General features: G+C 40.8%; 1 protein-coding gene across 6 annotated transcripts in view; it reads left to right on the forward strand.

The window, feature by feature from the left end:
• Nucleotides 1-21,803, forward strand: part of GRB10 (growth factor receptor bound protein 10) — a 573,160-nt gene that overhangs the window by 516 nt on the left and 550,841 nt on the right. Inside the window, exon 1 of one of the 6 annotated variants that reach the window (XM_069216791.1) lies at nucleotides 955-1,009. The exons of the other annotated variants lie outside the window; for them this stretch is intronic. The gene's annotated coding sequence lies outside the window, so the exon portion shown is untranslated. Of the gene's footprint in view, nucleotides 1-954; nucleotides 1,010-21,803 lie in introns of those variants that run through there. 6 annotated transcript variants of the gene reach the window in all.

A 21,803-nucleotide genomic window follows, 5' to 3' on the forward strand; every position in this document is an offset into this window, starting at 1 on the left:
ACAGCCTAGTAAAGCATTTGGGTACACAGTTTGACATCTGCTTCCTTGAGGTCTTATTGGTATTACATGATTTTTGTGTAATTGTGTGTCTGCCTTGTTTGTAATCGATATGCTCTCTCCCATCTAGCGAAAATTCGCACAGGAGCTTTGCTGCCACCCCCCACCACCCAGCCCCTCCCCAAGTACCCCCACCACACTATTTCTGGATGTAGTGGATCACTGATTTTGAAGGCCCTCTGTGCTCTCTTTGCATTTGTGATTATAGGTGAAAGTTGTTTTTGTGTATATAGTATCTGAGGGAATTCTCAAATAAGCACAGCGAAGTATGACAGTAGTCTGTTGCCCTCTCTCCCAAGCGCGGCCAGTGGTCCCCGCTGGTGTTCACTGCCAGGCTCTTAAGGTGATGGTATGGCCCCCGGTGTGAGCAGCACCTTTCAGCCATGCTTTCCCTGGGGCGCTGCACATGGCCCCCTCCCGTGCCATGCATTCGCTGATGTCTAGTATCTCCAAGCCCTCATTCTTTGCTGCTATTTCTTGAGAGAACTTGGCGAGGCGTGAGGTAGTAACTGCCTATCGCTCCCTCTCTAACAGTAGCGCTCTGGGTTGGAGACTGCAAAGGTTATGAACTTGTCAGTCGTCTGTGGAGAAGCGAGCCCTTAGCCCGCATATGCCCCATATGGCAGCCGGCCTAGATCTCGAAGGCAACATGGGCAGGGCCGCGGCTCCATACCCAGCCTTCCTCCCCACACGGCAGCTTTTCCCCGCTTTCGCCTCGCTCCTTGAAAGCGTCTTTCCCCGCCCTCCTCCGGGGCCGTGCAGCCGAGGGACGGGGCTGGCCCGCCCGGATTAGTCAAGTTCACGGCTTGTTGTCCACACGTGAAGGCGGCCGGCTCAAAACAAACCTCGGGCGCGGCGCGCCTCTACGTTTCCTTTCAAAATGCAACAGATTTTGCACGTGCCGTTGGCCGCTTCGTGGAAATTGCTAAAATGTATTTAGAGGAAATAAAAGGTCAGTTGTACGAAACAATTCGGAACTAATTTGCTGTTCTAGAACAATGTCGGCAGGACCAACATTATTTTAAAACTACAGGCTATGTTTGCTGCAATTAATTATTTTTAGTACTGTTTAGACTGACTCGTTTATTATGAGCAAGTCTCTTTTTTTTATTTTTATTTGATATCTTTGGCAAACATCATTTTGTTTTCTTCATTTCATTTTATTATTTCTAGCGGATACTAGTGGGGCTCTGAAACCATGCGCTGCTCGCAATAACCTGTACATGAAAGGTGCATGTGCTTTTCGCTTGTTTGTTGACCACAGTAGCCAGGACCCGCGGCTGTACTATTCCTCTCCGCCCCTCCCCCATAAGTGTTGCGAAATGGTTGTGGAGGTGGGGTTTGCAGACAGATACAAAAACTTAGTGTACTACCCAGCCTTGCACACGCGGAGGGTGGGTGTATGTAAACTATTATTGCTTAATTGCTGGGATGAGTCCACGCACCCACTCCCCCTCACCCCCCCTTCCGTTTAACGCAATAACCTCGTGATTTTACCCCATGAAATATTTTGTACCTTTTGTTAAATACAGCGGCTGGTGCCAGCCTGTTAAGGTCTCATAAGGTGGATGTCCCCCCCTCCACCGCGAGGAGCTCCAGTGAAAGGCTGCACCGGGGCCCGCTTCACGCACACCCATTGGACCCTGTTGCTGAAGGCTCGATCAAGGTTGAGTTTGAGCGGCCTCAGTAAAACGTGTGCTGTGTTGCGTTCTGGTAAAAGCTGAATCAGCTTCTGGGAAGGCTGATTTACCTGCCCCGTGTTGTGCCTGCTCGGATTGGAAGCATGTGTCTGTGTGGACGTCAAAGGGCCGGTGACTAAGGCTGACCGGGCGCCTTGCTCGTCCCCCCACGGCTAGAAGGGGGAGGGAGGCGTTGTCAGGATGACATCACCACGTTCAGCCTCGCTGGAGGACCTCGAACGTCCGAGAAGAGTTTGTCCACTGTGCAGTTCTTTCACCTTTATTCCAATGGTGTGAACGTAAAAATGCATAGGTGCAGGTGCACATTAAGGCTTCGTCAGGTGGACGGGATTTCTTTTGAGTGGAGCGTCATTAAATTCAGCATTGGCTTTATTTAAGTTGGTATGTTTGGACAACTTGCCCCTCTTGACTGGGCGTACTGTCGAGCCCTTCATAAAACCGGACTGTCCCAGTTAACAGAATAAATACAAAGGGTTTTCTCTCCTTTTGATCCACTCCACAGCAAAGCAGAAAGTCTTGCAGAAGCCAGAAGTTATTTACCCCCTGTTACGTGCTCCAGTTTTTTCCTCTGGCAGTGCTTGTTCACACTTTACTTAATCCAGAGTTGTTGTTATACAGTTCCAAGGCTTCTCGCAGAGAATGGATTCTGATCAGCACATTCTGATCGGTTATGGATACTGTTTTGCGGTTGGTCTTTATGTAAAGTGCCTATTTTATTGATTGAGCTGTGGGTGTGGGTTTTGGTAGCTGAGCGATGTGGCTTAAAGGCATTAGAGATCTTTAGCATTCTCTAGGCTAGTACACCCGACATGTCGGAATTTGAGCCATCAAATTATGATGCTTGGAATACTAGATTTGTGAAGTCTTGGGGTATTCAGTCTTGGTTTGGAACATAAGTACTGGCAACAGTCCTGCGAGTAAAGGTGTTTGAAAGAAAACTGGCCAGATCCTGATTAGGAGTTAGGCTTAAAGGTAATTGCGGGATGCCAATGTAAATAGCACATGACTTTAACCAATCGTCTGATCAAGAGTTAAAAACCGCATGGAATATGCAGCACTTTTGCCGAACACCCCCTATCTGTGGATCTCATGCATTAGTAACACGTGCTATTTACCCACATGTGGTATTTACCACATGTGAAAAATAACACTCAACTACAAGTAGGAAACAGATTAAAAACCAACGGAAAATAGCTTAAAATAGCTACAGTCAAACGCAATCGGTAATAATTTCCTACAGTGTGGACAATTAGAGCGCAGTAAAGCAATACAAAACCAGCATTTGCAATGCAATGGGTCTAACATTTGCTCAAGTTAGAGGTATTAGTGTTGTAAATTCCTAACAGGACTTTTCTTGCCATTTGAAATGAAAAGTGAAACCGTTGACATAAAGCGAGCTGTTTCAAAGCAACATGGCTGCGGTGAGCGTGAAGGAGAGACGCAAAAAGAAGTTCGCTCGCAGTCACACGTTTCAGCAATCGTGTAATTATTCATGTACAGGGGCAGTCTGCAAGGCGGTAACAAAACTGCTCCAAGGAAGAGCAAACGTAAAGCATTTACCAATTATTATGAAGGATTTTTGAAAGGTAAGCCCATAAATGAGTGAAAGTGATGGGTTGCTGTAGGCATGGTTCAAATCCCCAAATACTTACAACAGGTCAAAGCGCTTGTGCCTCAACCTAAAAAAGGAGACCAACGCATTAATGCAAAAAATACACCAAAACACTGCTAGGCCAAAATATAGCCTACAATTCCAGGATCCCAGGTCCATGTTCCGCTCTAAGAAAAGCGTAGCATGAGGATGGAAATATTAATGATTTGAAATGACGCAGCAGAGGATAAAAGCCAGGATCGGCAGAGTAAGGCTGCCACCCATAAACTTGATTCAGCGCAAGATCCAGATGATCCTCAGTCGTAATATGGGCAGTATACAAAACATATTTTCATCCATTACAGATCCCTTGGAGCCCATTATGGGGTGCCACTGATACCCCCTTGTAAAGAATTTAAGTTCTGCTAGCATTTTCAGCAGGCACTAAACGGCAGACAGTAGGATTGGTGCATGTTTTTTTCTCATAGAGCCATTAGCAAAATACTAAGTGACATGCTTTGCAGAGGGTGAATGGTAAGAATATACAGTGTCATTGGACACAGCTCATGCCAGCAAAGCAAACATCTTTGTAGAGCAGGATTTCCTGCTATCCTATGGTCATCTGACTGCACTCATGTACACCTGATGTAAATATGTAGATGGGATTAACTGTGCTGCAGTTGTAAAATAAAGTACAGTATTATTGTGCCAACGCTGTGCGATGCAGACCTGTGCATACTGAACTGCCTTTAGGTGCTCTGGTTGAAACCACAATGTCCTAATCCTGACTAGTAGCAACATTAGTCGTACTGTGGTGATACATCACCCTTAAGGAACTGGGCAGACAAATCAACTCTTCATCAAGATTATAGTGCGTTATGATTGTTGTAATCCAATATCAATACATCTAAGTAGTACCATTAGAGAGTTGTTAATCCCTACATCACATACATTGGCCAGTGTGGATATGTAGAACAAATTACACCACTCTGTACAGTGATGATTCTCAGGCAAGTCATCTTTTTAACAACCACCTGTACTTAGATTACAAGTCTCTTGTCTCTATTGTGGATTCTTCCAACCAGGATACCTTTTTTCATGTCTCTAGCGGGAGACCTGTTGTCGATTGCTGTAATTATTTCTCCCACTGCTTAAGGTAGAGCTGAGGTGGAGAACTACCACTAGCTGCCATGCTTTAGTACTTAAAATGTCAAGATTTGGAATCCGTTTTTAATATCTTCGTCATCATTTTGTGTGTTGGTCAATGGCAAATTTGTCCATTTATTCTTCCACAGACGTGTGTTTTTTTTTTTTTTTTTATTTATGACACATTAGACAGTAATGGTGCTTTCCCACCTCCTTGGCCAGGATCTGTAATTTCCAACTTCTTTTCCTGCCTGTGTCAATGATGGGAGAGTCTTGGGAGTCTTCTGCTTGTGATGACTAAGTGATAGCAGAGCATGGCAGTGAATTCTATTTCTGTTGTTTCCAGGCACATTGTCCACACAAAATGATTGCATACACACTCCCACGCAGGAAAGAGTTATTGGTGTCCTTAATTATTTTTGTGTCGCTCTGGCTACTATTTTAGCCCTCTCCGCCCCACTCCAACATATTCTCCTCATCCCAGTTTTTTTTCTTTTTTTCCTCCAGTGCCTGGCAACTGCACAATCAATGCTGTTGGGGCTTTGGCTTCCTTTATCGTGGTTTGTATACACTAATATGACACGATCGTCTGCCTTGTTAGAATGGAAAATTAAAAATGGACACCATCACAACATATGCTCACATGAGCATCGCAGTGCATGGACCATTATATCTGTATGTGTCGAGACTCATTCAAGTACATCTGCATCTATCTTGGCATTTTGTTAAGTGGGGAAAAAAAACATTCCATGATTACCATCCTTGCATGTCTGTTATCTGGTAATGCACTTGTGAAGCTCGTAGAAAGCAGCGGCAAAGTCCAGTAACTTTGCCTTTTTGACCTAAAACGTAATGGCTTTGCCAATGTTTGTCCTTGTTGCTTTTCAGCCTAATGCCAGGGGACCACTAGGAGTAGGTGCAGTGCTTTATAAATCTTTCAATCATTTATAAACCTAAATTTCAAGTTACAGTTTTGACTGTACAGCAAAACTAATGCATACCATGTAGCCTGTGTCTTCAGGACTCCTCCTTATGTACAGTGTCCTAGCACCTAGACGTAGTGGTGGTTGGCCATTACAAAACAGTACATACTTGAAATGGGAGCACTTCCAAACCTACCTTAACAGTTGCAGTGGAGGTTTGTAACATGACATAAAACAGAATGCACTCTAAATTTGCTTGTTTGTAGCTGTAAAGCTACAGTTCACATGGACTTCAAATTGCTTCTAGCCCTCTATGGTGTAGGGAAGAGGACGTGCTTCACTTGCAGATGTTTGTTGTGGTTGGTTGATGCAAGGTAGGCACTAACACGTGCATAAACCAGACTTGGGGTTTTGGAAGACAGCAACATTGGAACACAATAGGACAAAAGGCGAGAGTCTTAGGAATAGAAGGGCCTGACTTCTTTAATTTGTGCTACGTATGTTACAGGTTTGATTTGAAAGCACAGGCGTTGAACCAGATGTCACCAATTCTGTGAAATATACATAAAGTGGGATGTTGCTTTACCAGTAAGAATATCTCTCAAATAATCCCTTTGATGGATTGATATATCACTCAGCTTCTTGGAGTGCCTGCGTTTGAATTTAAAAAGGATTATTTTACATTTCAGAAGTACTGCGTTATCACAAATTATTCCTTGTCTGTACTGAGTTGTATACAGATTTTTTTTATTTTTTTTATAATACTCTGCACTGGAGTAGACTGTTTTTAATGTTTCGTTCAGGGCTCCTATGTAAACCAGATCTACTAGCTTTGTCAGTGCTGGTTAAAATAGTAATGTACTTAATGCACAAAGGTGACTTTTGGGTATAATGTTTCAAATTGAAGTTATTAGCCAATAACAGATACTACTTATACAGCCAGGAATGGCAGAACTGTTGTGATGTTGTAGCCTAGTAACCTGGTATAAATGCCTCTGGCATCTCATGCAGTAGTTGTATGTTTATGCTTTCTTGCATAGACAGGTTGAACAAAGGCAAGTTGGTAAATATTCCAGACCGGTTGCGCACTGTCTGCAAACATGCAAGATACACCTCTGTCTGTCATGTCTATGGTGATTCAAAAGAATCGGACTGTATTTAATATGATGTATCAATTTGTGCCACATTTTCACTATTTTTTTATTTTTTATTTTTTTTACTGTATTACTACTTTAAATATCTTGCCAGAAAACATTTCAGACATTAAGACCATGGTTGACTTCAGTTTTCGGTCCGTAGAAGTAGATACTTAATTATTTCAATAAGACTCTCCTAAATCTGTATAGTTTCTTCACCTGAAGGTACATGCTCGAGTTTCAAAGTCACACAAACCTAAGTAGCTAACACATTCAGGACCTAGGCCTCCTATAATCCTAATACAGCGAACTGGCCTCCATTTATTCCTTACTGTGTCACAAATATTTTGATACACTTTTATATGAATAGCTGTAATATTCTTCTCACAGCATCTAGACCTCTTTAATGCAGATAAAGTTTCACCCCATTCTGGTTTTCAGGAATCTGGCACACATCCTTCAGCATTGCATTACTGAGCCTCCTTGAGGCAAGAAGTTAGAGATCTGATTGGCTTCCAGCCACCTGTCACTTTGCAGAGTAAAACTGGGACCTTAATCACTAGTCTCTAGTTTACGTATTTCATCTGCTGCCAAATACCACCACTTTTCATCCAATTTGGACGCCCTTCTCTTCTGTTTTTTGCCATATGTATGGGAAAAATGTGATCAAGCCACCCATAGACTAAAAGTAGATTCTTTGTCTTTTAGATGTGCTTTGTCTATAGATCTGCAATTGTAACAAAGTATCCCCTGACATAAATAGCTGTTCCTGGGGCAGGGGAAATAAACGTCAAATTAAGGAAAACAAACCCCAGGCAAAATTGCTTATATCTAGCTCAATGCGCTATTGATGATGGCTCAAACAATAGTTTATAACATCTTTATTCTCTTAAAAATATTACATCACTATGTCAATCATTCTTTTTATTTCAATATGGATAACATTTATTTGAACATTGAGCCAATTAAACAAATACATCCTGGCAGAACATACATTTACACGCATTGTCTTACTATCATGCGTACCTCGTTCTCACAAACTCACGTGTGATCTGATTCTCTAATATAATTCTATTTAGAAGACATCACAGATTTCTGTTTACAATGTTATCGAAGCATACTTCATGCATTTACATATGAACATTTGAGTCATTAATATCCGTTCCTTAGTTCATACTACAATCTCCTGTTAATGTTATTATATTACTCCTCTCAATATATTGTGGCTTGTAATGTTTTTTTCAGTACTGTAGCTTCAATTATGATCACTCCATACTGTGGTTTATATTGTGTTTCAGTATCGTGGCATCCATTATGATTTCATTAAGCCACGATACTGAAAAACACAATATAAGCCACAATATGGAGTGATCATAATTGAAGATACAATATTGAAAAACGAGATGCAAGCCAGAATATTGAGAGAAGCAATATAATTCTAGATTGTAGGTTGAACTAATCTTAATGACTCAAATGTGCATATGTTAGTGCATGAAGTATGTAAAGATAATGTACACAGAAATATTTGTCTTGTAAATAGAATTTTATATTATAGAATCACATGTGTGATTAGGTATGCAGGATAGAAAGAGAATGTGTGTAAAAGAATGTTGTAGCGGAATGCATTTGTTTTATTGACTCAATGTTCAAATAGACATTAGCCAAATTGAAATGAACAAATGATTGATATGATGTGATGTTTTATAGAAAGTAAAGATTGTTATAAATTATTGTGCGAGCCATTGCCAATAGAGCGAAAGATAATTTGGGTTGCAGAGTGTCTTTTTTTTTTTTTTTTCTTTGTGGGTTTTTTTTTTTCCTTTAATTTTTTTCCTTTAATTTGTTGTCTATAGATCTGTCCAAAAAAAGTAAATCCCACATATTCAGAGGTACACTATTCTTCTAACCTGGATTCTTCCCTTAACCTTCAGAAAAAAGACAGGCTTTGTTTTACTCTTCCCGAGATGTTTTACTTTGCTTTTTGAGAGTTTCAGGTGTGCTTTCTTGCACTTGATGCCCAGGTGTGTTGGCCTTAGTTGGTTCAGTGTCTTCTGCATTGGATTTGTTGCTACTTCATCAGCACGTAAGTTACACATACGTGCTTTAACATTTGCTTGGATGAAAGGCATCAGACCCAGTAGTGTTGCCCAACATTCATCAAGTTTCAAAGAAAGATGAGTGGGGAAATTTGATACATCATCCTTTTGAGAATTTCACTCATCCAGCTGATTTCAGACAACATACTCAGGGCTCTTATAGAGATGAACTTTATTCTGCACTTAATGGAACGCTGCCGTTCCCTGCTGCATTGTAATTCCTTTTGGTTGTCCATTCTTTGACTTAGGGTGTGTGGAATTTAATAAAATATTTACTTGTCCATGGAACAGCTTGCTTCATAAATCTACTTGCCCTGTTTTAAAAAAAAAACAAAAAAAAAACTGTCGCTTTGGTGCCATGTAGGGAGCGACAAATTGTGGCAGCAATTTCACTGTATAATCGCTTTGAGAATAGCCTCTCTGATTATGCTAGAGTGAATACTATAGTAGGGCTTGAATTCTAACAATTTCCTTATTTTGCCACCTTTCTGCTGGTCTACATGCTGGGGCTGGAGGTAGTGGTAAGCAATAGTTCCAAGGTTGGAATGCCCTTATTAGTCTGTGCAAACCTACTAGCTTGCATGTCTTAAGGGTTTCTGCCGAATCTTTTCCCATACTGAGAAAGGTTGGACAATTACTTCCAGGTATGGGGGGGAAAAAAGTGGTTGGAGGGAAAAGTGAACTTGAACTCAGCAGATTTTTCGCATTAGCATTACTTGCTTGTGCCAAAATATAGCTCACAAATATTTTCTTGTAGTATGATTTCCTAGTCCACTTCTGTAAATTCTTGTGAGTTTTTGAAATAGCAAATCTGCACTAATGCAAAGACATATACCATGGGTTCTATTTTATGACTTTAAGAATTAGGGCCCTAATTAGGTCTGGCGTTAACCAATACATTTTGTTTTTATTAAAGTTTTGTCTCTCACCCTTATCTGTTGGTTGGCTTTACTGTGAGTGATGACAATCTGCATTCCACAAGGAGCATATCTGCATACAAAGTTGTTTTGTTCAGTGCCAGGAACTACTGTGGCAATGTGTGCTTCACAAGACCAAAAAATATTTTTGCATTTTACCAATGTTTGTTACAATGGTGAGGGCCCGGAGAGCTTGCAACAATTAAGTGCTAGAAAAGCCATGTCATAACAAGACACACATTGACAAAGCTAAAAGGCTGAGTTTCCCCCCCCCCCCCCCCCCCCAAAATGTCGGACTCATTGGCTTTGCCCAAGTGTATTTATTTTCATGCTTACCATAATATTGTTGATACTGATTACACTGTTTTTCCAGTAGAAATAATTTTTGGAAATACTAGCATGCATTAACATATTTTACTAAATGATTCTTCAAATAAATGGTACCTTTATATTTCGCAGTAATTTAGCAAAACATTTTTCCCTAGTTGTATATTTTTTGTGATTTTATATTTTGAAATCAAAGGATCCTCAATCTTGCGTTCAAGCTTCTACAAATATTTGCTTATAATCAGAGGGCATTGTACATACGTGTATGTATATATTTTTTTATTGAGCCACTTTCAGAAGTGCAGTCCAAGCTTACATTTATTTAGGGAGGTCACCCTAATAAAAAAAAGGCTTTGTATTAATGAACCATAAGTACATGTTCGAACAGCATTGACATATGAACACAAATATTACCTCCATTGCAGACATTTGCCTTCCATGCTCAATAATTGGGTACTGTAATCTGGCATCCAAAGGGCTTATGCTGCAGGGATTTGGCCCTAGTAGTCAACGATAATGTAGGTATGAAAACCTGTTGTCCATGACTCCCAAACAATATGGTGTGGGTCTCTAGAAATTCCACACCCCTGCTTATGATGGAATCTGCCTGGAACAGACTTTGCCAGAGAAATCCAGCAGTTTGGGCCAGTCGGTAGGTTCATTGTTCTCTTGAAAAAACAGAACAGTTCTAACTAGGATCAGGGCAGTTGTTACCAAGGACCAGGTTTCTGGTGTGCGTTTTACGTTTCTAAGTACTTTCAGAAGGGGAGCTTGTAGAGCATCTCGCCTGTCTGTATTAGTCAAAAGGTGTTTGAGGCTAGACAGTCTTGAGCTGTGGCCCCTCTATTTGTAGCATATTCTTAGCCAGTGAAGGTCCTCTACCCTCCAGTATCACCATTATGGTTCATCCACGCACAAACCCTCAATAGGCCATAAGTATTTGCAATACAATTCCCTCCCTGCTGATGGTATACAGATGTCAAAGTACATAATATTTATTGCACCCAACGACCACCAAATTCAAACACATGCAAGATCCTACTTTTTTTTTTTTTTTTTTTTTTTACAATATTTCTCAGATTTATTTTTTATGAAATTACTTCTTCAAATAGACACATTTCTGAATTGATTGTGTCCCTTCTTTTTTTGTAATTAATCTCCGGTTGCTCTTCCCAAAGTTGACTGACCTTTGTACACTGCTGTCTATCCAGCTGACACAATTGGTGCAGGGACCTTTACCTAGTTGGAATTTCATTTATTTTTAACTTACTTTTCATGGGGCGGCAGCTTGGCTAAACCGAATGGTCTGTTACCCCTGATCAACTGCTCCTTTTATTGGTGACTTCAACAGTCTGGTCTGCATCTGTTGTTGGTTAAACTATCTTAGTCAGGGCGGCTATGTAATATCTGGAGTTTGCTAATTGTGTATGGACTTTGTTAAAAGCAGTCATAATTGCAGAAGAACTGATGTGATGCTTTGAGATAAGTGTATGCACAAGGTATCTTGTACCTCAAAGAATGAACCCGAAAGTGAGTTGGGCTTGCAACTGAAGTCTTTAATGCTGCCAGTGATGCATTTGTCACTTTTTATAGTGGTCCTAAAACCATAGTGCAAGATCCACTATAGCCTGGTAGAATTCGTAGTAATATTTGTTCTTGACTTGATTGTCTGTTGCTAAAGTCTGTGTGATCTGCAGGTCATAAGGGTGAATCCTGGCAGAATTCTAGGTCAGCTTTTCATCTCTCCAATGTTGAGTGTCCTCCAGTTGAGTAATTTTGTTTCAGTGGAGCTGTATAACAAACATTGTTGTGCTGTGCGCTGTAAAATATATTGCTGAATATTCTTAAATCGTGTTTCAGTTGATTTTGTGCTTTACCACTCAATTTCAGTAATTAGGAATGACAATCTCTCTATCTTGGTTGTTTTAATTGCTGCCAAAATAAGTTTGAATAATTTAGTGACATTGTTGTTTCTAGAGACCATATGGAGATGCTATCCTCACTCTGCAGGAATATGTACCCTCTATTGATCAAATGTTCCACTGTCAATTGTTTCATCCAAAGTTACTTTTTTGTATTCAAAGCTAAGTTGTCTTGTTATATCCACAAATGTTGACTTCATTAGCAAAGTATTCTGGTAATCTTTAGAGTTGACCTGATGCCTTTCTGTATGTATTTGTCAGCTCATTCGCTCGTGGTTGTATAAGAGCAGTTAGTAAGGACTAGCTCTGGATTACCACCCCCCACTGTTTGGTCTTTATCAAGAGCTGTTTTATATACACCATATGTTATCTGTCTCTTTTAGGGTTGAGCGCGCAAGTGCTCTAGCCTGTTGTAATTTCTCTCTGGGCTAACCACTCCCACTCTTGCTATTCATTCTTTGTTGTGCTTGTTGTCACAATGCACCAATAAAAATTAAGCATTTATAACATGTCCCGCCTTTGTGTGCTGAGTTCCCTCCCAGGCGATTTCACTACGTGAACATTTTAGTTAGCCGTCACACTATGTCTCGCTTCCTTCTGTTACAGCGTGTGATGGCCCCTCCTCCGGCTTGCCTTTCATCCCAGCCACGAACCTTCTAGACATTCACTCAGGAAGGCAGTAACTCTTGTGCTCATGGCGGCCATAGTGCTTTGAATTGACTTGCTTATGTCAACTGTTTTACTTTTCAATTTGTGTGGCGAGAGAAACCCACTTAGGAATTTGCAACGCTAATGGCTCTAACTCGAGCAAATGCGTGACGCATTGCATTGCAAATACTTGTTTCGGGCATTAATTATGGTCTTGGGGGATCAATAATATTTCTTTGCATCACAATTAACTATAATCTACATTTGTGTTAAATACCTAGTGTTGGCTTCTCTCATGGTCACATTTATTTTTGCTGATTCGTGGTAGGGGGTATCGAGCACACAAGAGGGAATGGTAAAAATATCATGACCAGAATATTGAGAAACTAAATATTGAGGAGGTAAGTGCATTTTCTATTAACTCAACATCTCAACTCGACTGTCTTGCGTTTTTTTGTTTTTGTGCACGTGGAGAACCTTCATTCTTTTCAGATACGGTAACATCCTGCTGCTTAGACTTTAACGTTTATGTAATCTTAACGAGGGCATAGTGCTTTTTTTTTATTTATTATAAATTTAAATGCACTTGGGAATACAAACCTTTTAAGTCTGCAAAATTTAAAGGTATAGACTTTACAAATATTGTTAAGGAGAAAACAAACTAAATGACTAGTGATCATTTTGATTGTACTACATTCAATTCATCTCGATCAAAGTGGTAACGTGATATGTAATCTCTTCTGTAAGATAAATAAACCATTGCAATTAAAAAATATTGTGAACTAAGGGAGAAGTCATGAGCACTGCATTTGGTTTGTGGGTTATGGTTTGGAATGTCTCATGCACGTTATAGATTGGAGATTTCAGTGTTTTTTCAATTCTAAAAAACACAACCAACTGCGCTGGTTTTTTTGTTTGTTTTTTAAGTAAATAGACACATTATAGCTGCAAGCAAGTTCGTGGGCACCATCCTCAGTTTACGTTGTGCGGGGCTAGAGGTGACTGAGTCCACTGCTATTTTAATAAAGGCATATAATTAGTCTTCTCGCATTAGAACTAAGAACTTTAGTCCCTTAGCTCGGACCTCCCTATTATACTAATTTAAATTCAAGTACCTAGAGGTGATTTTGCCCACGTTGGTCACGGTACACATTTTCAGTTAATATCTTATTATTTGTGTTTGCAAAGTCAGATGAAACAAACGTCTGATGTGATGTTTGGTATTGTATAACATTGATTTGCAGTTTGCCTACACGTGCGCTAATTGGTACACCTGCCCTAATGGTGCGGGACCAGAGTCCGTCTCATATAAATCAGTCCCCTCATACTGATTCAAGTTACGTTCTGCTGCACTTCAATGTTTTGCCATAGGCTGTGACCATTGTGTCTTGTATTTATATTTTGCTCTTCTCAGTAGGTCTGAGTATCTGGTTTCTTGGCAGGAGTATTGCATCAGTTTCTTGGATCTATTAATGGAAGGCTGGTGCAATATTACACAGAGTAAATATTGGCCTTCACCCTCGTGCTTCATGTTGTGCAGCCAAAGCCCTTGAACAAAGCTATTTTTTTTTTCTTTAACATTTCGTGGTGGAAAGCAACATACAGTTTTAAGTGAGATTGTTGTAATCATGTCGTTTCTTGCTTTCTGTGTGCTTGTGTGTGCGCGCCTTGACAAATGTTGCAAGTGATGTGGTTAACTGTCATGTAAACTGTAACATGACTATCGAATTTTGTATGGCGCGCTGGTGTTCGGCGTATGTGGAAATAGCACAGGCTCTTTTCCAGTCATTTTGTCCTCGGTGTATGGGAAGTGGACAGTAGAGTGTGCTAGTAGAGAAACCATATTTTAAGAAACATTACTTAATTGTATGATCTTTTTGCTCTTTACTCGCTGTTTCAGCCTTGGAAAAAGTCTCGAGCCTACAAGACAACCAAGATTTGAAAAACATCGTGGCTGGCATTAAGGATGTACAAAAAAAGCACCAATAAATCTTTCCAAATCATACTATGGTCGCTGTTGCTTTTCTAATGTTTAATTTATACTGTGGAGCAACACTAAATTGGGTTATTGGGCCTTGCTTAAAGATGAATGTAGTCTTACAGCTCCGTATTCTTTGCTCTTCTTAATAAGCAATTACGAGTGATCGCATTGCAGTAGGACCTTTTCTCTTTCCACCCGGAAGAGCTGCTATTTAGTTGAGGTCCCCTCGCCTCATAGATGGCCCCAGCTGTGCAACATAACTTAATTTGCTCTAAGCTGCACACATTCCTGGAATGCTTCTATACCTAACCCTGCTCTCTCATTGGTTGTCAAATAAGACTGCCCTCTACATTAGATGTGGTTCTTTTGGACAGATTTTGGCACCCCCATCTTTTTCGGATCCATGCTGTGCCCAAGAGAACAATCTGTATGGACTATAGAAAGCCCTTCAACAGCTTAAGTTCCTCCTAACTTCTTTGAGTGCTCCCCAGGGGGGAAGTCTCTAGCCTCCATGAATCTTGCCTGCTTCCAGGGATGCTAGTGCATTTATTTCCTCACCCCTCCCACGTATCTGATTAAATTCACTAATGAAAATGGCTTCTCCTTAAGTGCACATGGGCAATGTATGAATTATCTGCATTTAGCTTTGTTGTCCATCAGGTGTTTGGTTTTTCATAATTTCTTTGCTCTAGACTTTGCTCCTCATTGTCTGTGGCATTGTTTTGGGGATTTACAGCTTCCCGTTAGGAGTGGGAGGCTCCAAAGCTGCAGTAGAGACCCTGCTGTCGAACAAAGCTGCACTTCAGTGTACCTTTCTCGAGTTTGCATTCAGACTGGTGCGTTGGAGGTGGCATAGTGTGTGCGGAGGGGGTGTTGGCCGTTGCAACATAGTGGCTATAGCATCCTGCTGGAATATCTTATCACATTCGGGTAATTTTTAGGTCGAGCGCGCAAGCACTTTGACCTGTTGTAAATATTGTGGGCTTTTAACCATGCCCATCTCAAGCCCCTCACTTTCATTCGTTTCTGGACTTGCCTTTAAAAAAATCACTTGATGTAATTGGTAAAAGCTTTAAGTTTGTCATCCCTTGCAGACTGCCCCTGTTACAAGGATATACTTCAGCGTGAGTGAACTATTTAAAAACAAAATATTTTTTTTATTCTTCGTGTTGCATGGGGGCCATGGCACGAACAGGCACAACAGCGTGTACTCTGTCGCGCTATTGTAGCGCTGGTCACATTGTTCAGTTACCTAATCAGTCATTTCTTGTGTCTTTCCCCTTAAACCACTTGAAATTGGTAAATGCTTTACTTAAGACAAAAATCCTCAAAGTGAAAGCGGCTCTCACGGCACATCGGTTGAGCCATTGCAGCAGTATTCACTGCATTCAGAAAATGTGCCCCATAATGCTTTGCAGGGCATTACTTTTGCAAAACATTTTTGCTCATAACTCAGCCTGTGGTGGTCCTAGGACAATGGGACCACCACCAAAATGTTCACAACAAACGTGCTCTTTTTGGCTGCATCATCTCTGGAACCCCACACTTGGTTAGTGGGGACCCCAAAATAATACCTCCCACCATTCAGTGTCTTAAGTGCCGTCATGGCTGTAACTTTTGTTCTACAGCTGGGAGAAGTTATGTTTTATGGGCCTTGTTTGGAATATCATTGCTATAGGCCTGCTATCCCTGAAAATGCATAATGCACTAAGGCAGCGTTTCCCAACCTGTGGTCTGCAGCCCCCAGGGGTCTGTGACATTCCCAGGGGGTCGGCAGGCCTGGCCGGCAGGAAGGTATCTACCACTGGGAAAAACCATGAGCTGGACATGGAGCATTCACAGCATGTGTGAGGTGGGGGGAAGAGAAAGGAGAGTGCGTTCCATGCTTATGTTCTTGCTGGATCTTAACTATTGAACTCTAAAATCATTTTCTTTTTAATTGAAGCTGTTAAACAAATAAGGGTACAAATAAACATAAACGAAAAATATATTCTAAGGAAGCTTACTTCCTTTGGTCTATAATCAATACTGCCAACACGTCTCATTGTGTTTAAAAAAACATTAAAAAAAAAAAAAACCTTTCTATTTATCTTGGAATCAAGTAATGTATGTGCTTCTTCTGTTTCTCTGTGGGGGTGTGCCCTTTGACTTGATTCTTCTCATCCTATTCTGCTGACTGTACAATACACTTTTCCAGCTGGGCCCCCTACTGAAACAAGTGCGTACTTTTATATCTGTTAATTCATTTGTGCAGCAGCATTAAAGCACTGCAAAGTTCTGTGTAAGCTTTCCGACAAAAATAAGCGTCAAAATAACCCTGGTGCTTAATGTATCTGCTGGAAAAATGGGAGTTTTGTCCAGTGGCAGTTTTGACTTATCAGCGGTAGCGCAGATGGTTAATATGCCTGTTGCAAAGAGTGCATCATGCAAAGAACAATATTTTATATACATAGCACAGTGGGTTACCACTTTTTTTCCACAGAGGTTCTTTTGTTAATTTGTAGATCATAAGTTAGAATCATAACCTAGCACAGTGAGATATGAACTTCCAACAAAGATCTACATGGAACAAATTAGAAAGTTTTAATTCCCTCCTCCCCCCCCCCCAAGACTTTCATTATCCTTATGCTGCTCAAAAAAGGCTGTCTTGCATAGGACTGCACTATTATGAAAGTCCAGGCTAGCCACTGTTATGAATCCTGTGTTTGTGTTTCTCCAGACCAAGCAGTCTTAGAAAATGCCTACCAGCATGGATGACGATAATCTTACATCTTGTAGTCCCCTGTAAAGTGTTTCGACACCCTACATTGGTATGAAAGGTGCTATAAATAAAATTAAATACATGTGACAGAGGCTATGGAGAAATGAGTGGCCCTTGTGGTTTTGCTTCCTTTCCCTACCACACATTATATGAAAAAGCTCTCTCAGATCTTGTGTATCTAAAAAAAAAAAAAAAAAAAAATCACTTGGGGAAATGTAGAATTTGACTTGAGGATTCAGCTTTCCTAAACAAAACCAAACATTGAAAAGTTAGTTGCCGAAATGCAGCACCAACCTTCCCATTAAGGTTTTTCAGATTTTTTTTTTCAATATAAAATTATATCTTTAAGAATTTGAGTATTTGTTTGGTGGGTACTTGTTTGTATTTTTTGTGAATTACTGTTTTAATATTTGAAATGTGAATCTTAAAGTGCTTGGGGGGGCCCCTGGCTTCCAGTAGTGATTCAGTTGGGGTCCTCAAGAGTTAAAAGGTTGGGAACCACTGCACTAAGCCCTTTATGGGCTTAATATATGGTTGCACTGCATTATTTACTGCCCTTTTTTCTTTTTGTGTGGTTATGCCCTGTCCCTGTTGGGGCTAACTATATAGTTACATGACCATGTTTCTTGCAAATGCTATTTTCATTGTGGTGTCCTCTAGGGGCTGTTCTAGGCATTAGTCATATCAAGATACTAAAATATTTGTGGCATGAGAACTTGCCCTATAATGCTTTGCAGGGCATTACTTTTACAAAACATTTTTGCTCGCAACTCAGCCTGTGGTGGTCCTAGAACAGTGGAACCACCTTCAAAACGCTTTATCTGAATAAATCAACTCCTGGTCATGCCCCCCCCCCCCCCCCACTAAATTTCAGTGTCGTTTAGGCTTTCTCATGGCTAGATCTATTGTTTTGCAGCTGGGAGAAGTTGTTTTAAAGGCCTGGTTTGTAAAAAAAAAAAATCATGGCAGTAGGCCTGCTAGTCCTAAAAACACCTCCAGGGGTGAAGTATATGGTTACATTGTATTAGTTTCTCCTGCTTCGGTCGAGTGCGCAAGTACTCTCGCATGTTGTAATCTATCTGTGGGCATTTAAACCCAACCACCACACGCCCATCACTCACTCGTTCATGGGTTTGCCTTTAAAACAAACAAAAAAGCTTTGTTATCATTGGTAAATGCTTTGTTTGTCCCTCCTTGGGGCAGTTTTACCACCTTGGTCATCGACAGTGTTACATGTGAATAAAGAGATATTGTGTTATGCAGCCAGCAAATCTGATGGTGGGATGGTAAAAGTGGTATTCTATTGGAATTAGCCTTAAATTAGGATGTGTAAATGGCAACCTTTTCATTTTTTATTCTGCAGCTAGAGGTAGAAGGTAAGTTGAAATGCTTTAGTTATATGCAGGGCCACTGGAATAATGTGGCAGGAAAAGACAAAATTATGAGGCATGGTTGACCAATTAATGTGGCAAGAAAACTAAAGTTATGAATTTACAGTACCAATAGCTCTAACTCGAGCAAATGTGAGACCTATTGCATTGCAAATGCTTGTTGTTTTTGGTACACCACCATTTCCAGCATGTTAGCATCAGTACCTTGTCCATGTAAAATCTAAACCTCACCCTAGTAAATCGTACCTGGACCCAGGGTATAATCGGTCTTGATGAGATCCGAGACGTTTTATATTTGGAGGCAGTGAAGCACATAAGGTATGTTTGTCTACTACGAATTTCTGTTTGGTGGCAGTTTTGTTCCTTGGCATGTTTTATCCTGTCTTTGCAGTAACCTTGCATTTAGTTAGTGAACCAGTTGAGGAAGAACTGGCCTGACGAGGATGTTTATTTGCCTTCCAGGCATGTATGTCTGCAATGGACTTGCTGCATCATATACCGGAGTACCTTATCAGATTGCTGAATTTAGAAAAAAAAACTGTTTCTTATTAATCTATGCACTGGGCGGGTATCATTTGTCTTTGTCAGACCATTATTTTATTGCTGAAGTAGCTTTTTGTTTTTGTGTAGTGCGTGAACTATGAACAACATGAACCGGAGCCCTTTAAGGTCGTTAACAGATGGTGAAAATAAATCTATAAACCTACAGCAATGCTTTCACCCCGTCAAGGCCAGACCTTAGTCTGGAAGTAGAAAAGTGGTGTCCTCGAGGTAAAATGGTCCCATGAGTTTTACACTGGTCACATGAATGGTTATAGTAAAGATATTATTTGCTTGGTTCATCCGTTTTCTTCACTATGAAGGATTAATCGAAACACTTGGCTTTCATTAGTTTTGTTGTGCCATTCAGTCAGAAGTTCTGATTAATTGGTCTTAGTATATCAATTGTTTATTTTGGAACAGCTGTTCGTTATGACTTATAAGATTATGCTGAGCCCCCTTACATTTTTGTTATCTACAGACAGCTTTAGCTTTCTGTAATAGATGTCCATTTCTTCAGAAATCTACAGAGGGAGTAGGCTTCAGGTCCACTATCTTCACCTAGTAGTTTTATGTATTTTTCATGGTTGTCTATTGCTTGGGTAGGTTGTTCATCAGTGCCCTGGCATTTTGAGGATAGGTTCATGTCCCATTGGTAAGAGTGTCAAGTGGTCCTTTTGCTATCATGCAAATGAATCATAATATAAAGCTGGAGATGAAAAGCCAATTTATGTTTTGTATTTAGCATCTGCCTCAATGACCCTTTCACTGCTTATTAGTTTTTTTTCTCTTTAGAAAGTTCTTGTTAGATGCCTTAGCAGACTTTGCTACTAACTAATTAATCTTAGACTTTCATTTGTTTTTTTATCTTGCAGTCTTTTTTAAATATATTTTTGAAACGCCTGTTTTTATTGCGTGATAACATAAGTAAACTGACCAAGCGCAGCAGTGAGGTACACATCTTATTAATATGTAGGATGTTGACCAGAGAAGGTAGGTTGTAAATAATTAGAAATTGAATAGGAATGGGAAGACAAATGGGAGAAAAAGTGGATATAAAATCAAAGCAAATTCGATGGCACGGGACTTACTGGGCAACAATTTCATGTGTTTCAAAACCTATATTGTAGCATGATAAATGATAACAAGACATAGGATCTTGAAAGAAAAAAAGCAATAACATAAAAGTATACATGGAGCACTCCGGTATGGGTGCTTGGGATATGCAACAAAACCTATCGATGCAAACTTAAAGGCCAGTTATGGGAGTTTTTGTTCACATTTGCCTGAGTGTATGTACCGCCTCTGTTTGCACACTGTGACTGAGTCGCAGCCTATTCTGAAGTCTGCGTTAAGCCCGTAAGCTGTCTTAACCTAGTATTGCGGTGTTGTGCTGGTTGGGTGTTTTGACCTTACAATATATCAAACATATATGTTAGTAATGATCATCAGGTCATGGATGGTGGTCATTATTTTTGTGCCTTGATGTGTACTACAAAAAAGTCCCACAGTTTGCACCCAGAGCATAGTTGTCCTCTACCTCTCGGCATGCGCAATGCGCTCGCCTCTGTCTTAGCCTGTTTCAATACGGTCTGAAGCCACTGAGAAGTGGATGGTGTATTAGGTGCTTTCCATTGCATGGCAATTTGTTGCTTAAATAGTGCAAATGCCAGGTCTAAATCTATGGAAGCGTTTGTTCTTCTTGGACCTGTGGCGAATCCTTAATAGACAGAATTCTGGGGTGGTTGTCAGTGTGTTCAATTATTTTTTTATATTTGGATCATATTGTGCCACTTATCCAATATTGGGGAGCATTCCCAGACCATATGATGGGAGTTGCCTCGTTCAGGCCACACCTGGGGCGTTCAGCAGTAGAGGAGGGGGAACATGCGTTTTAATGCTGTGTGGAGATACATATGCTTGATGTATGTAGTTGAACTGGGTGTAGCGAAATCTGGGGTTGCAGGATACCAGCTTCACGTGTTCTACTGCAATTAACCATTGCGGTTGTAAGGGCTGCGGTAAAACCACGTTCATCTGGCTCTTCTACGACTGATGCCTGAAAGTAGTGTGTGTAGTATTGGGGGTGGGGGGTGGGTTCTACATCAGCTGCACCCTAGGTGTCTCAGAAGAGCCTGTACACAGCATGATACGTTAAAAAAAAAAAAAAAAAAAGGCCCGTACCTACAGTCGTGCTCCATGAGGTCAGCATATGGCAGAGTTATTCCATCCTGGAAGAGGTCCCCCTGTGACGTTATCACCACCTCCACCCAGGGGGCTAAGTCATGTGACTTTAACAGTGCCTCTCCATCTGGCATTTGTGCCATGGGGATCAACTGGAATACGGAGAGCCGCCAGTGCTGCCTAGAACATATCAGCTCCAGCATGTGTTGGCGGTCTTCATTAAAGTGGTTCCTTTAGGTGACAAGTGTGTGGGATCCGAGAGCCATGAGTAAACCGGGGTTGTGCTCAGTTGTGGATGTGCTAGCTCCCTTTCTGCACTAGGGGATGTGTCAAGCCAGTGTGCAGGCCACTGGAATTGCACTGTGGCGTAGTAGAGCTCAAACTTAGAAGCACCCCCCTCCAACTAGGTCATCGTAGTACATTCAGTGCTACTCGATGTCTGTGTCCCCAGTATGAGCAATGGCAGTCTACCATTTAACTCTC

The sequence above is a fragment of the Pleurodeles waltl genome, chromosome 2_1 (assembly GCF_031143425.1).
Source record: "Pleurodeles waltl isolate 20211129_DDA chromosome 2_1, aPleWal1.hap1.20221129, whole genome shotgun sequence".
NCBI lineage: Eukaryota > Metazoa > Chordata > Amphibia > Caudata > Salamandridae > Pleurodeles > Pleurodeles waltl.